The sequence below is a fragment of the Lissotriton vulgaris genome, chromosome 8 (assembly GCF_964263255.1).
Source record: "Lissotriton vulgaris chromosome 8, aLisVul1.2, whole genome shotgun sequence".
Lineage (NCBI taxonomy): Eukaryota > Metazoa > Chordata > Amphibia > Caudata > Salamandridae > Lissotriton > Lissotriton vulgaris.
The window spans coordinates 1,130,980,346-1,131,002,446 of NC_141696.1; the positions used below are offsets into that span (position 1 = coordinate 1,130,980,346).

Here is a 22,101-nt window from a genome sequence, read left to right on the forward strand (position 1 = left end):
CCGATTAAGAGTGGCCTCACCAACTTAAACTCATTTCTTCCACACTACCTTAGAAACGTGAAACTGACTGGATACGGTCCTGTTGAGAAGATCGCAGGAGAACTCACCGGGGGAAACAGCCCAGAAGAAACACAGAACTCCAGAAAAAGCCAGCACACCATCCGCAGTGGAAGCTAGGGAAGAAAGGCATAGAATACTATGGGAGGTTGCAGACCTGAGCCAGGCGGACTCCAGCCCTAAATCCATGCGGAACAACATGGAGGAGAGAACACCGGATGGTTTCAGAAGTACCAGCTTGGATGAGTAAACCGATACAGACCTTCCCAAAGTCACCTACAAATCAGTAAACATCCTCATCGGAACAGAGCCCTAAGTGGCCGACGTACACGAATGGACAATAGCTCTAAGCGTTGTTATCCTTTTGGTCCCGAATAAGGGGTAAACAAACACACAGGTGGGAATTTCTAACAAGAAAGGGAGGAACGGAGGGGGGTGGGATAATATCCTTATAGTATGGAGGGGTGAAAACTGGGAGGCTAGGAGCCCGAGGACACTAAGTCAAGACTTCACTCCCAATCACAACAGCGCAGGAAATCTGCAGAACAATACCAATTGGTGTTAAGTTTAGATGGGTACGTGACTGTCGCCCGTCCGGAGGGGTACGTGACTGTCGCCCGTCCGGAGGGGATGTTGGGGAGTTAGATCTTTAGGGGGTTCACACGTTGGGGTTAGGCTTGCCTGGACTAAAGTAATTAGTGGACTAACTTGACACCTAACCAATGGGTTCCGCCCTAGACGTTAAATACATCTCGGGGAATGTGAGAGGAATGCTCACCAGGACTAAGCACCATAAAATACATGCATATCTGACTAGATAGGGTGTTCACATAGCACCATTACAAGAAACACATATTACTGCTATGACAGGCGAAGCCCTTCAGAGAAGATGGAGAGAACAGGCATTCTATACAAATTACTCCGCCTTCGCGAGGGAGGTCCTTATGTGGGTGAGAGCAGGAGTCCCATGCGGTGTAGTCCTAGTAGGCAAATTAAATGGCAGCGATATAGCCATTGGGAACATTTACATGCAGGATACAGATCAAGCCTCATTCTTAGCTGTTCTCTCCAGGAAGTTAGCCCCAGACCTGTCTGGCCCGTTAATAATGGGCAATGACTTTAACTGCATCAGAGGGCTCGTCCCATGGCCTGACGCTTTTTAATGTGTAGGTGGCACCCCTGACAGAAGTGATCATATCTTTTGGTTTCCAACTCCCCTCCTATGCGGACGACACACAAATAGTTTTGTCACTGAACGATTGGGCTGAAAAGGAAACAGGGGCACGTTTCCACGATTACATGGCTGCCAACTCTGGATGGATGGCCTCTAACTGTTTAAAATTAAACTAGAGTAAAACCGATGTAATAAAGTTTGGGAACAATCCACATATGTGGATACCTGACTGGTGGCCTGGAGGTTTGGGAACCTGTCCTACACTCACTAAAAACGCAAAGAATCTAGGGGTAATGGTGGATAACAAGCTTGCTCAGGGTGTCCAAATAAGTATGGTGAATTCACCCTGCTTTTTGGCACTCAGAATTATAAGAAAAATTAAGTGTTTGAGGCTTGTGAGCTGCAGATCACACACTATGCATAGATCGCCATCTGGTGTTGGGCCCGGATGTTTGCACTATGTTGTCCTGGAAAAGTCTTTGAAAGTCACGAGATAGGTGACTCCTCCTTTGGACCATAGTGCGCATGGGCCTCGGCTCCATTTTCAGATTGTTTTTTTCCGCCATCGGGCTCGGATGTGTTTCTCGCGCACCAGTTCGGAACCGTTACCGATTCCACTTTCGACACGCTATCCTTCACCATTTCTACGGTATTGTTTTCGATCGCGATCCCCAGTCATCGCTATCTCTCCAACTACGAAGTCCTCGATTCCGATCGTCGACAAGGGCCTTCGAGCCTAAATGGGCATTGGCATCTGGCTCATGGAAAGTACTCGATTCAAAAAGTGTGTTCAATGTGGGTTGAAGTTGCCTCACACTGACGTACATGAGGTGTGAAACCTCGGCCTTTCACCAGAGCACAAGGCCAGAGACTGTGCAGCTTGTGCCTCCTTCCACTCCAAGATGAGCCCGAAGAAAAATGGCTCGCTCGTCGACATCCATTCCTGATGACATCTTCCAAGAGTGCATCGACGCACCTGAACAGGAGCGAGTCCAAGAACTACTCATCGGCGCCACAGAACCAGAAAACTCTGACATCGAAGAACTCACTCCTGCGCAGCTGGTCGTAAGTAAAGATGTCGACCCTCACCCCTTCCATACACCATCGAAAAAGGCTTAAGTCACACCTTCACCTTCGGGCCCAGGTGCACTCCGAGAGACTGCTTCCCATGCCCCGCCATCGAGCTTGGCAAAGAAGCCTATTAAGCCTTCAGGCGACTCGGGCTTGAGTCTGTCGGCCACCGGTAGTGAAACCCGGTTTCCGGCACCGAAAAAGAAACCGCCCTCCTCCTCCGTGCCGTTCGTTGCCTCCACATCCAAGCACTCGGCACCTAAATCTAAAGGCACCGACCCATCGACTCCGAAAAAACACTGGGAGCCGAGCAAAAAGCTGCTCCCTAAAACTTCGGATCCACACCTTTCAGAACTGAAAAAACCTTGGAACCAAAGAAACCACCGGTTCCACAGACACTGTAAAACATCACGGTTCCAAGCCAAAAGACCACAAAACCGTTCTGAGTCGGTGCCGCGTAAGTCTACTGAACCGAAAAAGTCGGTGCCGAAAGAGCAGCCTCCATCAGAAGAGCTTTTTGCACCAGACCCTCAACAAAAACTCTTATAAAAGACCCTAAAACTGGTCAGCTCACACTAAGTTCAAAGAAGAGACCATTGGATACGCCTGCACAGGCTCCACCACCTAAAATGAGGGACATTGCCACATCTCCCCTAAGGGTCCCTCCTCCACCACCTCCTCCATCTTCTTCTCCTCCACCACACCATTCTCCTACACCATCTCTTCCACCAGGGAACGATGATGAGACCTCTGATGAAGGGGGGGGCGGGGGGGGGGGATTGCAGATGAGGAGCCACTACGGGACCATAATCCACCTTCTTCCCCTGATCCCTGGGACGATTATAACTTGACAGATGTCCCTAATGTTCCACACGAGGACATCTACCCCTCTAGGCCTTCCCTTCCAGAGGACGCAACAGGTTTTAATCATCTGTTTCACAGAGCTGCCCAATACCACAGGGTTAACTTACATACAGCCCCGGCGGAAGAGGATAACCTAATGGACACTTTTGATACCTCACAAAGGTCCTCTTCTATTTTGCCTATGCTAAAAGGTGTCATCAAACATGCACCGGAAGTGTTTAAAGATCCTATGAGAGCTAAAGTTATTAACCTCAGGATCGAGAAAAAGTACAAAGCTGCACCTGCGGACCCAGCCTACATTAAGGGCCCTGTACCTCTAGATTCACTAGTAGTCTCCAATGCTAGGAAAAAGGCCAACTCTCAGACATCAGGGGACACTCCACCCCCGATAAAAAGTCCAAATTCTTAGACGCCTCTGGCAAAAGAAAAGCGTCACAGGCAGCTAACATATGGCGAATCGCCAACACTCTGGCTCTGTTACCCAGGTATGATAGGGCACATAACATTACGATGAACTAGAGTCCCTATTGCAGCACCTACCAGACAAATATAAAAACAGGGCCAATGACCTCATACAAGAGGGAAAAATTATCACTAACACCTCCATTCGTTGCGCTCAGGACGTAGCAGATACCGCCTCCAGAGCCGTCAACACAAGCGTCTTTCTGCGAAGACATGTTTGGCTACGCATTTCAGGTTTTAAACCTGAAGTACAAACTTCCATTTTAAACCAGACATTCGTTCAGGAACACTTATTTGGACCTAATGTAGATTCATCACTTGAAAAGATGAAAGAAGACACGGACACAGCTAAGTCTATGGGAGCCTTGCAATTGCAACCTCCCAGACATTCTTTTTGTCGCTCCTTCTACAAAGGCACCTCCAGAGGCTACTCCTCTGACAACCCCTCCACCCCTTACAAGGCTCCCACCCAGACTACATTCGCCAAAGGTTACTAAAATGGAGGCTACAGAGGCAACAATAACAAATGTAGAGGCAAGACTAACAATACCAGATCTGCCTCCGCCCCTGCCCAATGACTTCCCTCCGCTCCCCCCGGACCATTCCACTTGAGTCGGATGGAGAATACAACAGTTCCTTCCTGTCTGGAGCAACATCACCACAGACAGATAGGTGAGACGAATCGTTCAAACAGTTAATGTCTAGAACTCACTTCTACCCCCCCAAACATACCACCCAGGCAGCACCCATTGTCATTAGAACACTTATCACTGTTAAAACAGGAGGTCATTTCCCTCCTGCAAAAACATGCAATAGAACTGGTACCCCTGCATCAGCAAAACACAGGAGTTTACTCCCTATACTTCCTCATTCCAAAGAAGGACGGCTCTCCGAGACTTATCCTGGACGTCAGGCCCCTAAACTTCTACATACAATCAGACCACTTTCACAGGGTCACGCTTCAACAGGTCTTTCCTTTGCTCGCTCAAGGCGATTTTCTTGCCACTCTAGATCTCAAGGACGCCTACTTTCATATTACCATTCACTCCTCTCACAGGAAATATCTCCGGTTTGTAGTGGACGGTCAGCATTATCAATTCAAGTTTCTCCCATTCGGAGTCACCACAGCACCCAGAGTCTTCACCAAGTGTCTAGCAGGAGTGGCGGCTCACCTAAGGAGGCAGCATATTCATGTCTACCCCTACTTAGAAGACTGGCTCATAGAAGCCAAGTCATACAACCAGTGTGTACACCACACTCACGCCACAATCCAACTGCTTCATGACTTAGGGTTTACTATAAACCACCCAAAGTCTCACCTACAACCGTCCCAAATACCACAATACCTCACAGCTACAATAAATACCTCAAAGGCACTTGCATATCCCACTCCAACCAGAATAGCAAGCATACAAAGCCTTGTCACAAAGTTTCAACCGCAACACTCTCTTCCAGCTCGAGTGTTCAAGCAACTAATAGGGATGATGGCCTCTTGCATATTCATAGTACCTTACGCAAGACTCCAGATGCGTCCCCTACAAGAATTTCTAGCACATCAGTGGAACCAACCTCAAGGTCAGCCGACAGATCTGGTGTTGGTGGACGGTCGAAGGCATCGCTCTCTGCAGTGGTGGAACTCCAAAAACCTTTCTAAGGGTCAACCGTTCATCGAGCCAGTCCCACAAATTCTGCTAACAGCGGACGCATCGCTCTCCGGCTGGGGCGCTCATCTTTTACGTCATACCATGCAGGGCAGAGGGACACCCCAACAAAGGTTGCTCCACATCAATCACTTAGAGTTACTAGCCATATTCCTAGCGTTGAAGTCCTTCCAGAAACACATTCTGGGCAAAGCTGTCCTAGTCCGCACGGACAATATGACAGCAATGTATAAGTTACAAAAACGAGGAGGGACACACTCCCTGCAACTTTCCAAACTAGCACAAAGCATATGGAGATGGGCTATTCCTCAAAACATTTTTATCCTAGCCCAACATGTTCCAGGAGTCCAGAACAATATAGCAGATCTGTTAAGTCATCAACCACAACAGACTCATGAATTGGAACTTCACCGCAAGTTCTTCAACCATTTTTCCAGTCTTTTTTTTTTTTTTTAATTTTTTGAAAACCTTTATTGTGCAGTAAGAATGGTACAAATACGGGCCTACAACCGTCAGGCCGGCCACAATACTTTTATGCACAGAAGCGAGCTATACGGCCCCCCAGCGCCATCAGGCAATATAGCAACAATTAACAGCAGTTACACTGAGCAGATTCATGTCGCTAGGGAGAAGGAGCAGTGAAGGTTAAAAAAAATTTACATTTTTAGTCTAAAGATAAATCAGTGAAGAATAGAACCAAGGAGGACTGAGTCCGTACATTAACTTCACCACATGGGCAGGCAGCATCAAGAAATAACAACAGTAGTGAGGAACCCCCCATCAAATCAGCAGTACAGTACAAAGCAGCAGGAGAGTCAGCTCGCATTTACGCACCACCCACAGTGCTACCCACTCCCCCTAAACCCTTATCGCAGACTCAGAACAGAAAGAAGAAAAAATCATAAAAGAAGATCATACATAGGCACCATAGAAACTTAACTAAAACTAAATATAACCCCCCACCCTACACACATGCAGAGGCTACGGCCTGCCCCCCCCCCCCCCCAGCAGAGTGTCTGTCGCCCCAAAAAACCCGAAATTTAGGAAGAGAAGAGAAGTAGTGAGAGGAAAGAAAGAAAGGAAGAAAAATGTCACCAGTGATATAGGGAGCAAGGAAAGAAATCCATCCCTGGACTCCCATTAAAGAGCGACGAGGAGGAGGGCCACATCATACACGCTCGGACACCGCCGGCACCTCAAACATTCTCTACCCCAGTATCGATAGCAAATAGCTTCACCAGAGATCTAACCATTGGGGAGAGTCAGCAAGCAGTACACAATGCCAAATGCAAAAGTCGGGTCCCTCAGAGCCTCCACCCGCCAGTATAGCAATGCAACGAGGGGATCGCCTAGCCCTGGCCCGACCTAGGATTCATTCTATCACCCAACCAACTTGGCAGTCCGATGCAGTCCGAGTCGACGAAGAAACATGGCCGCTTCGAGGATGGGGGAGGTGCACAGTCGCTGAGAGAGCATCGCCTGTCCCCCGTAGGTAGTACTCCCCTAGTAAAGCGCTCCTCCGAGGCATACAGGCGACAAAAGTCACGAAACGGGGAAGTTAAACTGTTCAAGGAAAGAGCAGGGGACAGGGCAGGAGAGCAGGCCAGCAGTGAACAACGCAGCGAGACTGTTACACAAGGCAGGCAGCCAGTCGGAGAACAAAGGGGAGACAATGTTGCATCAGCAGTCCTGACGGGTGGCAACAAATCTTCAGAAGCCTCAGCAATGGTTCCCTCAATCGCTACAGTAGCACCAGGAGACAGTGATGGGCTGGCAGACTGCAGCAAAGTCAATTCCAGACCCTGCCGGGGGTGGACCCCCTGCGCTCGGCTCACACCATGGGCACATGCATCAAGTGTCTCAATCAGCACATTGTAGTTATGCCGCATCTCCGATCGTACCTCACCCAAGATCGTCATCACATCCCTGTAGGTCCATTCCGGCTGTAAGTCACGTAGTACTGCACTCCCGGAGGAAGAAGCAAATACGGCCCCCTGCGCGAAGGTGTACTCGCCCCCCCAAGAGGAAAGCACAGTGTCATCCCCACAGCGCCGGAGATCGGGCACCGCCATCTTGTCCACAGTCCACGGGGTGCTGGGAGGGGGAGAAACAGGGGGCCGCGGGACCCGATCAGGAAGCGGTTGTTGTCCCTGTAGCAGACTGTACCCCCTCCTGTGTGCCGTGTAAGCAGAGGACAGCCGGTTGCGAGGTAGGCGGACAGGACAGTGAGGAGCTCACCGGTAGCAGGCACAACTACGAGGAAAGCCGACCAGCATCATGGCGGCCACAAACAAAGGAGACTGTGCAAATCCTCTCACAGTCGTCCCGGTGCAGCTCCGTGTGCTCTCGGCAGGGCAGCGAAAGCAGGTGTGAGCCAAGCAGCAGTCGGATGAAAGCACCCCCGCGTTGTATTCAGCCGCCGCTGCAGAGTAATTGCCTCGGGGCAAGCGAGGTCCGGCAGGCGCCGAGGAGCGGGCGGAGACCCAGGGCAGAGGCGATCCGTCCAGGAACAGATGACTCCGGGCGGGCGGAGAGGTCCGAGGGACACCGTCAGAATCGGCTCCGTTTCCCGCACATGCTACTTATCAGTATGCTTCTGTTCTTGGCATGTAGAGCTGCAGATTCGCACACGCCCGCCCTCCTCCCCGGCTACCTTTATCTGTTCCAGTATCATCTTATTTAGATACAACATACATGGGCATCTTTTCTGTTTCTCACAAAACTCCATCCTTCCCTAACTGTCGAAAAAACTATCTGAAAATGGAGCCGATGCCCATGAGCACTATGGTCCAAAGGCGGAGTCACCTATCTTGTGACTTCCAAAAACTTTTCCAGGAAAACTACAAAGTGCAAATATCCAGGCCCAACTCCATTTGGCGATCTATACTTAGTGTGTAAATCTGCAGCTCTACATATCACCGAAAACAGTCTCAAGACATTGGTCATGGCCCTCATTATGTCATGTCTCAACTACTGTAATGGCCTATATTTGAATGCCCAAAAACAACACATCAACAGGCTTCAAATTGCACAGAATTCAGTGCCCAGAATGCTGTCAGGGACTCCAAAATGTGTTTCCTTGAAGGAAGAACTAAAACAACTCCACTGGCTTCCTATCAAACAAAGAGTGCGCTTTTAAAGCACGTTGCAGTTTTTAAGGCCCTCAATGGAGTAGGACTTGATTTCCTGAGGTGAAAATTCCAGTGAGTATGTCCCTATAAGAACGCTACGCTCAGCAGGAGCAAAACAAGTTCTTGTCCCTTCATTTAAAAAAGTCAATTGGGGAGGCAGGAGCTTTATCACCTGGGCGTCAAGGTTTGAAACGATCTCCGTTTTTATCTGAGGAATTCCACAGACCTCCTCTCATTTAGGAAGGGGTTGAAAACATGGCTTTTTAGTCAGTAGTATATTCCATTACGCTCTCCAGCAGGCAATTCTTAGCGCCAGGTCACCCCAATCAATCAATCAATCAATCAAAGACATTTATAGAGCGCACTACTTACCCGTAGGGTCTCAAGGCGCTTGGGGGGGGGGGGGGGGTGCCGTTACTGCTCGAACAGCCAGGTCTTGAGCTTCTTCCTGAAGGAGAGGTGGTCTTGGGTCAGGCGCAGGTCGGGAGGGAGGGAGTTCCAGGTCTTGGCGGCCAGGTAGGAGAAGGACCTTCCTCCTGTTGCGGGGGACGGCGGCGAGGGCGTGGTTGGCCGATCGGAGGTGGCGTTTGGGAGCGTAGAAGTTGATTCGGTTGTTGAGGTAGCTCGGGCCTTGACCGTGTAGGGCTTTGTGTGCGTGGGTGAGGAGACGGAAGATGATTCTTTTGTTGACGGGGAGCCAGTGCAGGTCTCTCAGATGTCCGGAGATGTGGCTGGTTCGTGGGATGTCGAGGATGAGTCTGGCTGAGGCGTTCTGGATCCGCTGGAGTCTCTTCTGGAGCTTGGCGGTGGTACCGGCGTAGAGGGCGTTGCCGTAGTCCAGTCGGCTGGTGACGAGGGCCTGGGTGACGGTCTTCCTGGTCTCGGTGGGGATCCACCAGAAGATCTTCCGTAGCATGCGTAGGATGTTGAAGCACGACGAGGAGACGGCGTTGACTTGCCTGGTCATGGAGAGGGAGGAGTCCAGGATGAAGCCCAGGTTGCATGCGTGGTCCGTCGGTTTGGGTGCGGTGCCCAGGGCTGGGGGCCACCAGGAGTCGTCCCAGGCGGAGGGCGAGGAGCCCAGGATGAGGACCTCCGTCTTGTCTGAGTTCAGTTTCAGGCGGCTGGTCGTCATCCACTCGGCTACATCTTTCATCCCTTCGTGCAGATTGGCTCTGGCGGCGGCGGGGTCGTTGGTCAGGGAGAGGATCAGCTGGGTGTCGTCGGCGTAGGAGATTATGTTGAGGTTGTGTTGGCGTGCGATGGCCGCGAGGGGGCTCATGTAGACGTTGAAGAGGGTGGGGCTCAGCGAGGATCCTTGAGGGACGCCGCAGATGACTTTGGTGGCCTCTGACTTGAACGGTGGTAGGCGGACTCTCTGTGTCCTTCCGTCGAGGAAGGAGATGATCCATTCCAGTGCCTTCTCCTGGATTCCGACGTTGCTAGACGTTGAAGAGGGTGGGGCTCAGCGAGGATCCTTGAGGGACGCCGCAGATGACTTCGGTGGCCTCTGACTTGAACGGTGGTAGGCGGACTCTCTGTGTCCTTCCGTCGAGGAAGGAGATGATCCATTCCAGTGCCTTCTCCTGGATTCCGACGTTGCTGAGGCGCTGCACTAGGGTGCGGTGGCAGACAGTGTCGAATGCCGCGGAGAGGTCTAGGAGGATGAGGGCCGCTGTATCTCCGTTGTCCATCAGGGCTCGGATGTCGTCGGTGGCGGCGATGAGGGCGGTCTCGGTGCTATGGTTGGCTCGGAAACCAGACTGTGAGGGGTCGAGGGATCCATTCGTCTCGAGGAAGGCGGCCAGCTGATTGTTGACGGTCTTCTCGATGACTTTGGCTGGAAACGGGAGGAGCGAGATGGGGCGGTAATTCTTGAGTTCGGTGGGGTCCGCTGTGGGTTTCTTGAGTAGAGCGCTGAGTTCGGCGTGCTTCCAGCTCTCAGGGAAGGTGGGGGTGTCGAAGGAGGTGTTGATAATGTCCCGCAGGTGGGGTGCGATGACAGCGTCCGCCTTGTTGAAGACGTGGTGAGGGCAGGGGTCGGTCGGAGATCCGGAGTGGACGGAGTTCATCATGCGGACGGTGTCTTCGGTGCTGACCGGAGTCCAGGCGCGGAGGGTGGTGGTGGGCGGCGTTGCTGCGGTCGTGGCGTGCGTCGGTTGAATGCTGAAGCTGTTGTGTATGTCCGCGATCTTGTTGTGGAAGTAGGAGGCGAGGAAGTTGCAGAGGTCTTGCGAAGGGGTGATGTCGTTGCTTCCTGCGTTGGGGTTGGAGAGCTCTTTCACGATGTTGAAGAGTTCCTTGCAGTTGTGTGCGTTGTTGTCCAGCCGGTCCTTGAATGCGGTTTTCTTGGCGGTGCGGATCAGTTGGTGGTGCTTCCGGGTGGCGAGCTTGAGGGTGGTCATGTTGTCCGGTGTTGGTTCCCTTCTCCAGACTTTCTCGAGGGCTTGGCAGTTCTTCTTGGAGCTCTTGAGTTCGTCGGTGAACCATGGGGCTTTCTTGCTGCCGGGTCTGCTGGGCGGGGTCCTCAGAGGGGCGAGTTCGTCCGCGCAGTTGCTGATCCACTTCGCGAGGTTGTCGGCGGCCTGGCTGGGGTTCGCTGAGCTGGCAGGAGGGTGCTGGCTCAGGGAGGCGGCGAGCTGGTCGGCCGTGATCTTGTTCCAGCTTCTACGGGCAACCTGTTGCTGGTGGTGGTGGATCGTCGTTCTATCGAAGGTGAAGTGGACACAGCTGTGGTCCGTCCAGTGGAGTTCTGTGGCGTGGCTGAAGGGTAACCTTGCACTCTAAAAGTGCAATTAACATAACATAACATGTACATAGGAAAAGAGGTTGGTCAGTCCTTCATACAGTCTCACAAATCATAAAATCTATAACAAAAGTATGACATTGCAAAAATGTATTGCTGTCCGTTGTTTACCAGGCTATTGTCAGATAATGGCCCAGGGTGTTTCTTAATTTGGGGCCATGCCTTTTTTAGGATACTGGATCGCTCACCTACTGAGGTGACATGCTTCATCATTGGGTCCTTTTCATCGGGTGGGGGTGCACTACCCGATGGGCATCCTTTCGGGCTCTTTTTTGTAGATCTTTTATCCCAGGTTCAAGAAGCCAGAAATGTCTAACCTACTGCCCCCAAGTTAGAAATTGATTCTTGTCATCCGCAGGGTAGATGGTCAATAAACTGGGCAAAAAGAGCTGCCAGTGATTCAAATTACCTATGGCAATCCTGGTTTTGAAATGTATTAAACGTGACTTGATTCCATGGTAAGATTAAAAACAAATGTAGAATCTTTAGCCACTATTATATGTGGACTCCTAAGCTGTCAGCTTGTTTTTACTGCCTCCAAAGGCACCGTAGGGTCCCTGGCATTCATCAGGTCCTTAAAAAAGCCCTAATCTAATCTTGTGAGTGATAGCAATGGCCGTGTCCTACAACATTGTGCAAAACAAACCGAGCCAAACACGGGAGAATACCTTGTAAACGACAAACTTAAATTAAAATAACATATAGCTTCAGGTTGAATTGTAATCACATCATGCAATATGTAAGCTTGCACCATATTCATTTGACCAGCAGGACGCAACATATAGTGTCAAATGAAATAATCTATGCACAGCACTCTGCAAACACATGTGCCCATAGAGGAAGAGTGCCAGAAGTGCCTCAAATCAGGGCTTCTTATGGACCGGAGGCCTGGTTCTGGTCATGGAGAAACCTGGAATATGATACCATAAAAAGTAAATAGTTAAAGTTGTACAGCCCATCTCCTACCTTCAGGAGACCGTATATATTGGTTGCCATACGTACTGACAGATACCCTATTCTCGCTCAAAGGCAGACCAGTGATTTCACCTTTAGATATGCCAAACCGTCCCCGAACTGTGAAGAAAGAGTTGTTTCACTTAGTTTTTAAAAGGTACTTGAGACACAGTTAGCCACCATTACTGAGAGACAGAAGGGGCTTGTCTACTGCGAAACACTGGGTACACTCAAACGGTCGTACAGGACAAATCTGGAGCAGTCATCTTGTAATTAAGGATTTTATGTTTAGTGATTAGGTCTAAAACGAAAATTATCTTGTATAATTTAAAAAAAAGGGAAGTTTGTCCTTAACTTGATTCGAAAAAAATAAAAGAAGGGGCACCCTTATGTGACAGGAATGCCAAGAGAAAGTAAGGATAAACAAAGAAATAGAAAAAAGGGGACTATGCCACCATAGAGTGTAATAACAAAAGATGGCTCTAAAATGACCTATCTACATAGTGTCAAACGTGAATTAGAGAGTTGTCGAAATTTTAAATCTACTGCATGTCCTCAGATTAACGATGTCCCTCAATGGACTTAAGTTAATGTATTTAGGATGAATTTAATTTCTCTGTCATGTATCTTCAATGTCAGAGTGTATGAGGTCCTAGCTGGCGACATATTGGTAGAGGGAAAAGAGTTCAAAATGACTGGATAATAATAATAATCCACATTTGTAAAGTGCAAACAATTACCCGTAAGGGTCTCTAGGCGCTGGGGCCGTCGGGAAGATTAAGCAAGCTGTTGCCCAGAGTCACATGGTGCTGGGCTAATCTGCTGCCGGCGCCGGGGATCGAACCGTGATCCCCAGATTCCGCAGTCAGTCGCACTGGCCGCGGCGCCACACCTCTTCATAGTGCCCTTTATTGAGCTTGTATTGGTTAAGCTACAAGTTGAATTATTTGTGTAATTTCCTATAAGGTTTCAGTGATGGATACAGCGGGACAATTTGCATTATTTCATGGTACTCCAAGGTATTTCGTCATTGAACCCAATTTTGTCAATTTATGACTTGCAAAACCATCTTTGTTCTTGGATAGTTTTTACTTCACATTTGGGCTCTGGTAATTTTTCTAGTATGATCCACTCCATTTCATTTCGATGATGGCCTTTTTCCAGGAAATTGCTGGTTAGTTTAGTTGTGGGTCTCCTACATCCTACTCCTTCTGTACATGCTAGGAAGCTATGGCAAACATCCCTCACCCTCATAGAGATGGCCCCCACATTGTCCATACAACATAGGTTCTCAAGCCTTCTCAACATGTCTGTTTCCCTACTTGAGAGCTCCCCAATAGGCCAGACCTGTGAGAAAGTCTCACTCTGTAGCAGGGCAAAATCAGGCATAGAAAACTCGGGCAACTCAATCTACCAATTTGGCACCTCAGGTCTTAGAGTATGTTGACCTAAGTCTCCCACAAACATGTATGGACACCCTGGACCACAGGAGGGTGGGAATGGATGTCATCCCTACCTAGCAGGGAACAAAATTAGGGCCTCCTTAATATCCTAGGGATAGTCCCTGGACCAACATGTATCTCCAAGCTATTCCATCCACACCCAGTGATATATTGTGATGTCTTTGGCACACGTGGACTTTTAAATGTTTTGAATTGTCATAGAAAACAAGAAAAACTATTTTTAAAAATGTAAAAGCGTCCTAATGAAATGTAATACTAGGGCCTGCTATGCAGCAAAGTGAAAAAGATTTGTCCACTATTTTAACTCCAAGAATATAGCCCCCCCTTAAACAGGTGATCCAAGAGAGTGTCTGTTGTTTGCTCCACCTACATAAATCAAGGGTAGCATATACTTCCATATGACTACATCTTGCAGTCATCGCCACATATTTGTAACAGAGAGCATTCTTCTCTCTTCATAATTCCTGTCAATAAAATCTTTATGGACAGCCTTAAAAGAGTGATTCCAATTAGAGTGCCACCAGTTCCTCTCTGGAACCTCAATATAGTATTCACAAGACTCATGGGTCCCCCGTTCGAGCCATTGCTGTCCTGTCCTTTGCATTTTTCTCTCTTGGAAAGTGGCTGGTCTCATCGCCATCACCTCAGTAAGGCACATGAGTGCGTTACAAGATCTCCCTTTGCAGGAGCCTTTTATCCAAGTTAATACTAACGGGATTGTTCTTAGAATGGACCTTAAATTCCTTCCTAAGGTGGTCTCTCCTTTCCACTGTAATCAAATAGTTGAGCTACCAGTCTTTTTCACTCAATCTATAGGAGAAGGAGTCCATCATCCTCTAGATATTTAAAGAGCCTTTAATGAACAATATAAACAGAACCAAACCTTTTTGGAAAACTCAACAGCTGTTTGTCACTATTGATAAACAACATAAAGGTCACCCAATATCGAATTTGGCATAGCTAGATGGATTGTTAAGTATATCCAAACATGTTTTCTTGAAGCCACAAGAGTTCCCCCCACTTCCTCTAGGCCACACTCTACTAGGAAGAAGGGAGCAACCGTGGCATATTTAGGGAATAGTCCCATAGCTGACATCTGCAATGCAGCTAAATTGTCAACTTCCAACTGTTACCAAACACTGTTATCTGAATATTCTTGCCCATCAACAGGCTAGAGTGGGTTAAACGATATTAAGAACTTTGTTTCAAATATGTGCAGCATCCACTGGCTAGCCACCACTTTGGGGAGTTCTTCTTTACAGTCTTTGGAGAGCATGTGTATTGACAGCCACACATGCTACGAACAAATATTTTACCCCGTAAGGATCTGTTCATAGCTTGTAGTGCTGTAAATTCACATGTGCCCACCCTCCTTCCGTTTAGTTTGTATTTGTTTGCACATCTCTGTACATAGCATGTATATATAGTTGTATACACTATTTGCATGGTCACTATATTCTTGCTACTAACCAGCCCATACACTCATACGCTGTGTGGAAAACAATATAACAATGAAGTTGGTGCTCATGGGCATTCCCTATTTGGGGAGAGTCATAGGATACTTAATGACTCGAAGAGACTTCTTTAAACAAAAGCAGCTTGCTGTGTCCGAGTTCAACACTAGATGATATTAGTATACATAGTAGGTGAATCTACTGCACTACAAGCCACAAGCAGATGCTTATTTTTAATTTGTGTTCTATTAAGCAGCAAAAATAAATTCTTTGTCAACTGATACCCAATTAACTACCAGGCAGGTGGGTGAAACAGTATCATATATTGTTTGTTATATGGGGTACAATGCCATATGCCATTCTGGAGTTTCTATTTCAGCAATTGGGTCACAGCTGTTTGGCTGCTGCTGTCAGTAACTGATTCTAAAGGCCCTAGTCTGTCCAAGGTTGTAGTAGAGTTATCTAATTTTTTATATTAACTTTGTTTGTGAAGGGTGAGAGAAGTCATTTCGAATTCTAATGAGACAGTTACAGGGCTGATGGTTTTTAGTAGCTTTTTTTATTGTTAAGGGAGTGGGAACAGGTTTAAAAAAATTGTACAATGTAATTAATCTTTTTTAGTGTTTTTATTTATAAGGTACGAGTTGAAATAGCTAATGTGTGCTTACAAAGGCATATGGTTCTAACACGTGTATGGAGTACAAACTTCCTTGTGCGCTGTCAGCTTGTGAGAGGAGCACAGAATTGATTGCATGTGCTGAGACTACCAGTTTTCACCTACCCAGGCGCTAAGCATGGTTGCGCGTGACCCATCGTATTATTCCTGAGTCTTTTCATTGAACTTCAGATGCGGCATAACTAGTACGTGTGCAGATTTATAGGGCCTCTGCAAATATTAAAGTTTCAGCAGCCTTGCACATGGAGCAATGACGAGACAGAATATAATGGAACACAGCTATCTCTGGACTTGATGGCAGTGCATGGTGTGGCACCTGGGCACAATGGTAACTGGTCGGGATTGCACTAACGGGCATATTAAAAGCTGGAAAAGATCTGCTAAGTGTGTTTAAGGTTCAGTGGTAGTATCAAGTGTCCTATTGTGCTAGCTGGGTATAATGGAAGTAGTCCTTGTGCTTACTGTGGTTTGGCGTGTTGTCCTATTGTGCTAGCTGGGTATAATGGAAGTAGTCAATGTACTTATTGTAGTTTGGCGGATTATTTCATATGACAACTGTTCATATTTAGCTGGGGGTGATATTCTAATTGGGCATAAAGGTACCTGATCATTCTGTAGTAATTGGACATCTAAAACATCTATTTTTGTGACATCCTTAGTGTCAAAGGCATGGCACCAACATTACCCCAGTACTCATCTCCGTTAATGTTCTGGAATCAGCAGATAAACAATCCTTGGGAATGCTGGTCCCCATTGGTCTGTTGGCCATCTTTGATATGGCAGAAGACAAACCCTTCTTGGTTACTTTAACTTAGTAGTCAGCATTTCAAATGAAGCACTCTGGTCTTTAGATCGCATTTAAGTCTAGCTGCAGCTTGTAAGTAAGACTTGTGATCTAACCTCTCCAATCAGCTTTCTCATATACAAGGTACCACTAGGACCCCCCCCCCCACCCATGCTATTTAATTTTTTCTTTAAAACCTCCTATGCTCTCACCACCCCCAATTCAACTCTCTTTCAGATGGCACACAAATATACCTGCATGTGTCAGGGGACTTAAAGCAATGTATAACTGTGTCAAATGCCTCTGAGGCAGTCGATATCTGATTGGAACACAGAAACCTCAGACCTCCGTGACTGTCATCAACTCCCCAAATAAAGGTGTTCAACATGCACCCCTACCTTCAGTAACCGTCCCCCTTTTGAGCCAAGGCAAGAAGTCTGAGTGACGTGGGGTGCTAGCCTCAGTTTTAAAAGCACAAGTAGTAACAGAAATAAAGCAAAAGTGTTTCCAACTGTATCACCATAAAAGAACCTACGCATTCAATGTCCTCTTAAAATTGTGACATGGTAGTTGGCTGCCTGGGAACCTCATTTCTCAGCTTCAGCAATGCCCTATTAGAAGGGCTACCATACCATTACACCAATTTAAGGATACTAAAAGCCAAACCTTAACTGGGTGCCTCATTTGGGGAGAACACCCCCCTGAAGCTGGCCAACTAAAACATTAATTAGTTTCCCCACATAGGCATGAATTACAGTTATAACTCTACTACAAATGCAAAAAAGGATCTGAGCCCAAATAAATTCATGACTAATTGACTGTATTTTGTTCCAGTTTATCATTAGCATTATACTTCTACTTGTATACTGTACAATTGTTATAAGTTGCACCCATTTCACTTTTTATTTTTGTATTGCACCGATTACCACCTCATATTTTATATATTTATATATATATCTTTTTCTTTTCGTAAGCTGCACCCATTTCACTTTTATCCCTGGAATGCACCAATTGCTACCTCCTATATTTTGATTGTTGAATGCTCACTTGTGTCACTTCTGTTTCCATGTAACTTACTGTTTGCTTCTATTTTTGTATTGCACCGATTACTACCTCATATTTCTATATAGTTATATATATATCTTTTCTTTTGTAAGCTGCACCCATTTCACTTTTATCCCTGGACTGCACCAACTGCTACCTCCTATATTTTGATTATTTTGGCTGCTCACTAGTGTCACTTCTGTTTATCCAGTATTTGGGTGTCTTTCATAGATTCACATGCCTGAATCATTCCCCGTCGTCGAGACGGGAGCCTCCGGTATATAAAAAAGTAATATCCTAAGACATACATAAAGAGAATAGGTCTAAGGGTCTCACCTTAGTAACCTATCTAGGTCCTTATGCTGGAAGGACCAAATAGAGTAGGCTCCAGGGTCCCACCTTGGTAGCCTATCTGTGTCCTTTTGTAAAAAAGGACCAAAGTAAAAGGAACAACCAATCAGCTACTACCTCCCTCTAGAACCTTCCTGTCTCTCAGATTTTCTACCGCACGTTGTGCTAGGGAGTCTCCACCTGAGTTTTCCTCAGGAATCTTGGATTTTCATCTAAACTTTACAGTTTTTCGACTTTATTTGCTATGGCTGATAGCAAAAAGAGAGCACTTTTTCGACCCTGTGCCTCCTGTGGCAAGTTGAGGCTTCACGTGGACGACGAACATGAGACCTGCCTATACTGTCTCTATCCTCACCACCAGTCCATAGACTGCAGGATTTGCCGTAAATTCTCCCACAAGACCCAGAAAGACCGGGAAGGGAGACTTCTGATATGGCTGAACAGGCTTAAGGACAAACCGGAAGGCGACCTGGTTTCTGAAGGTGAGAGCATGTCTGGCGCCTCACAGTTTTCCTTGAAGAGGCCTAGGGCTTCCTCGCCTGGCCACTCAGACACCCCTCCTAAGAAGTCCAAAAGGTCTTCAGAGGGCAAGCCTACCGTGTCTAGCAAGGACCTTCCTGTCCTTCCTGTCCCCAGGAAGCAACCACTGCTTACTACGACGACGGCGACCACCTCATCGCTGAAAACCGTCTCTACATCGACGACGACAGTGTCGACGACGGTGGCATCGTCGGCGTCTTCCTCGTCGACGAGACTAACACCCTCATCGTCGACAGGTAGACCGCTTTCATCTTCCGCTCCGTCGATGACTAGGAGCACGCCGTCGACGACACGACCGTCGACGAGGACGTCGACGCCGACACCGTCGACGAAGGTCACACCGACGAAGCCCCCACCGTCGACGAAGAGCACTCCGTCGACGGCGCCGACGACGAAGCAGTCGACGGCGGAAAAGTTACCAAAGGCACCGTCGACAAGAGCGTCGTCGACGGACTCATCGTCGACGAAGACTAAAGTTCAACCAATGACGGAGAGCTCCTTAATGAAGCCATCGTCACAGGCGTCGACGGCGACTGGTGCCTGGAAAGAGTCTGAGCTCCTATCACATGCTATGGACGCCCAAACATCCCATGTTACCATCAGAATCTCCAAAAAACCGATTACACCGGAGATGACATCACCTAGTAAGGTCCAGCAGCTAACGCCATCCTGCTTCTTACAGGATCAAGACATGGAGGAGGAAATGTTTACTCAGGCCACTAGCCCTTCAGACCTGATTGTCAAGTGCCAAAGTACTGACGAAGAGCAGGAGGTTGAAGAACCTGTACCTCCAGTTGTATCTACCCAGGTTCACACTCAAGGGACTCCAATGGTGTGCCTGCCAGCCTCTTTAGTTTCAGACTTGCGCTTCCTCATTCAGGACTACAAAGAGCGGTTTCCACAAAAAGCCACTCCTGTTGTTCCACCAACACCGCAGCCAGCTGTGTCCGTTCCTGCGCCCGTGCCACGACATAAGCCCCCTCCACTGGTTCTTCCTAGGACACAGGACCCAGCACAAGACCCCATCTCGTCCGAGGATGAGGGAAGAGAACATGAAGAAGGGGAAGTCCGAGACGACGATACAGATGTGGATGCTGACCAAGACTACGTCACTCACTCCCCAGCCTCTCCGGAGCCACAATCCTCTGAGTCTCCGCCCGCAGATATTGGAGGTTTCCATAACCTCATGGAAAGGGCAGCCAAAAGGTTCCATATGTCCATGGAAACACAGGAAACTGACTGTTTCCTCTATGATTTTTAGGAACCAACGAAGAAAACAACAAGATCGATCCCGATCATTGATTACCTACTAAAACAGGGCAAACAACTCATGCAGTCTCCAGCTTCCCTCCAGGTAGTCGTGCCCAGACTGGACAAAAAATATAAAGCTACGTCGTCGGCTCCAGCATGCCTCACGGGTCACCCCAAGGCGGACTCTGTGGTCACCCGGGCGGCGCAGAAGAATTCGCGCAACCCTGCATCCCCTTTATCAACACCACCCGATACAGAAGGCAGGAAGTTGGATGCCGTCGGAAAGCGTTTTTCCACTACGTCTGCGACGACGGTGAAGATCGCCAATTCCATTGCCCTTCTCGGACGTTACAACCGTCAACTCTGGGCGGACATCTCGCCCTACCTTGCGGACCTTCCAGAAGATCTGAAAGCGGAGGCACACTCGCTCCTCCTCGAGGGCCAAACTTCGGCTTCAGAACTGATCGACTGTGCCATTGACGTGGCCATGACTGGCTTCAGACAGCTGGCAGGCGCCGCTGTCCTAAGACGCCAAGGCTGGCTTAAGGCCACCTCTTTCAGACAGGAGATCCAAACCAAAATTCTTGATATGCCTTATGACGGCGATCATCTTTTCGGCGAGAAGATTGACGAAGCCCTCACCGCAATCAAGAAGGACACCGACACAGCCAGAGCCCTAGGTACTCTGCAATCTCGCAATCAGTCCTTTCGTACCAACAGAGGAAGAGGTCAATCCTCCTATAGAGGTTCTTATCAAAACAAGTCCTCCTACTCATACTCACAGGGCAAGACGCAGTTTCAACAGCGCCAAAACCAGTCGGGACGTCAGACCTCCTTCAACAAATCGTTCTACAGAGGAAAAGGACAGAAGAGACCCGCAGGCAATCGCCAATGACTCTGTCAAATGGCCAGCCCCTCCACCTTCACATTCTTTGCGACTTGGAGGAAAACTTTCTTTTTACCTACAAAATTGGCGGCAAATAACAACGGACCGGTGGGTTCTACAACTTCTCCAATTCGGCCACTCTCTGGAATTCCTCTCAAATCCCCCACAGACACCACCTGTCAAGCGCCCTCACAGACACCTACGGCTGCTTCTCCAAGAACTAGCTTCCATGCTTCAGAAGGGCGCAATAGAAAAAGTTCCACACGCCCAAAAGGGGGAGGGATTCTATTCACACTTCTTCCTAATTCACAAAAAGGGAAAGAAATGGCGACCGATCCTCGACTTGAGAGCTCTCAATGTGTTCTTAAAGAAACAGTCGTTCCGTATGGTCACGCTACAAGAGATCCTGGGTCTTCTGGAAAAAGGCGACTACATGACATCACTAGACCTACAGGACGCCTATTACCACATCCCTATCCTCAAGGGACACAGGAAGTACCTCAGATTTGCAGTCACAGGTGTACACTACCAATTCCGCGTCCTCCCCTTCGGCCTCAAATCTGCCCCACGGATCTTTACGAAATGCCTTTCTCCTGTCGCAGCCTTTCTTCGCCAGCAGGGACACCAGGTCTTCCCTTACTTGGACGACTGGCTGGTAAAGGCTCCGTCGAGAGAAGCCACAGCCGCATCTTCCAGCGCCTGTCTGCATCTTTTCCGTCGTCTAGGCTTGACCCTCAACAAAGAAAAGTCATCTCTAACACCAACCAAAGTCATCACTTTCCTTGGAGCGACCCTGGACACGGAATGCACAAAAGCCTTTCCATCACAGGAGAGAAAGTCGAAACGTATCTCCTTGGCCAGGTCAGTGGCATCCAAAAAGACTCTGACCGTCCGTATCTTCAAATCGCTCCTCGGCATGATGTCGTCATGCATTCTGCTCATCCCACACTGCCGCCTAAAAATGCGTCCCCTGCAGGAAGAACTGACAAAACAGTGGACACAAGCTGCGGGATCCTTCGAGGACCGCATACGAGTCACCCAACCTATGATCAACAATTTACAATGGTGGAGATCAGCCAAACACCTGTCGCAAGGGCTGCCGTTCCTGCTTCCGGCGCAACCACATATCATCACCACGGACGCATCCTTGGAAGGCTGGGGTGCAGTCCTGCAAGAACTACAGACCAACGGAAAATGGACGCCACAGGAATCCAAACTCCACATCAACATTCTGGAGCTAAGGGCAGTTTTCCTGGCGCTCCAATCGTTCCTCCCGCGCATCCGAAACTCCCCAGTGCTAGTCAGGACGGACAACACCACAACGATGCACTACCTGAACAAACAGGGAGGGACGCGCGCTCTCTCTCTCTCTCTCTCTCGAGAATCTCAGAGAGTTTGGAACTGGCTTCTCCAACATGGCATAACACTCAAAGCCGAATACGTTCCGGGCAAAGACAACGTCCTAGCGGACG

General features: G+C 48.4%; 1 protein-coding gene across 1 annotated transcript in view; it reads left to right on the forward strand.

The window, feature by feature from the left end:
• Window positions 1–22,101, forward strand: part of RCBTB2 (RCC1 and BTB domain containing protein 2) — a 557,466-nt gene that overhangs the window by 392,245 nt on the left and 143,120 nt on the right. The window lies entirely within an intron of this gene.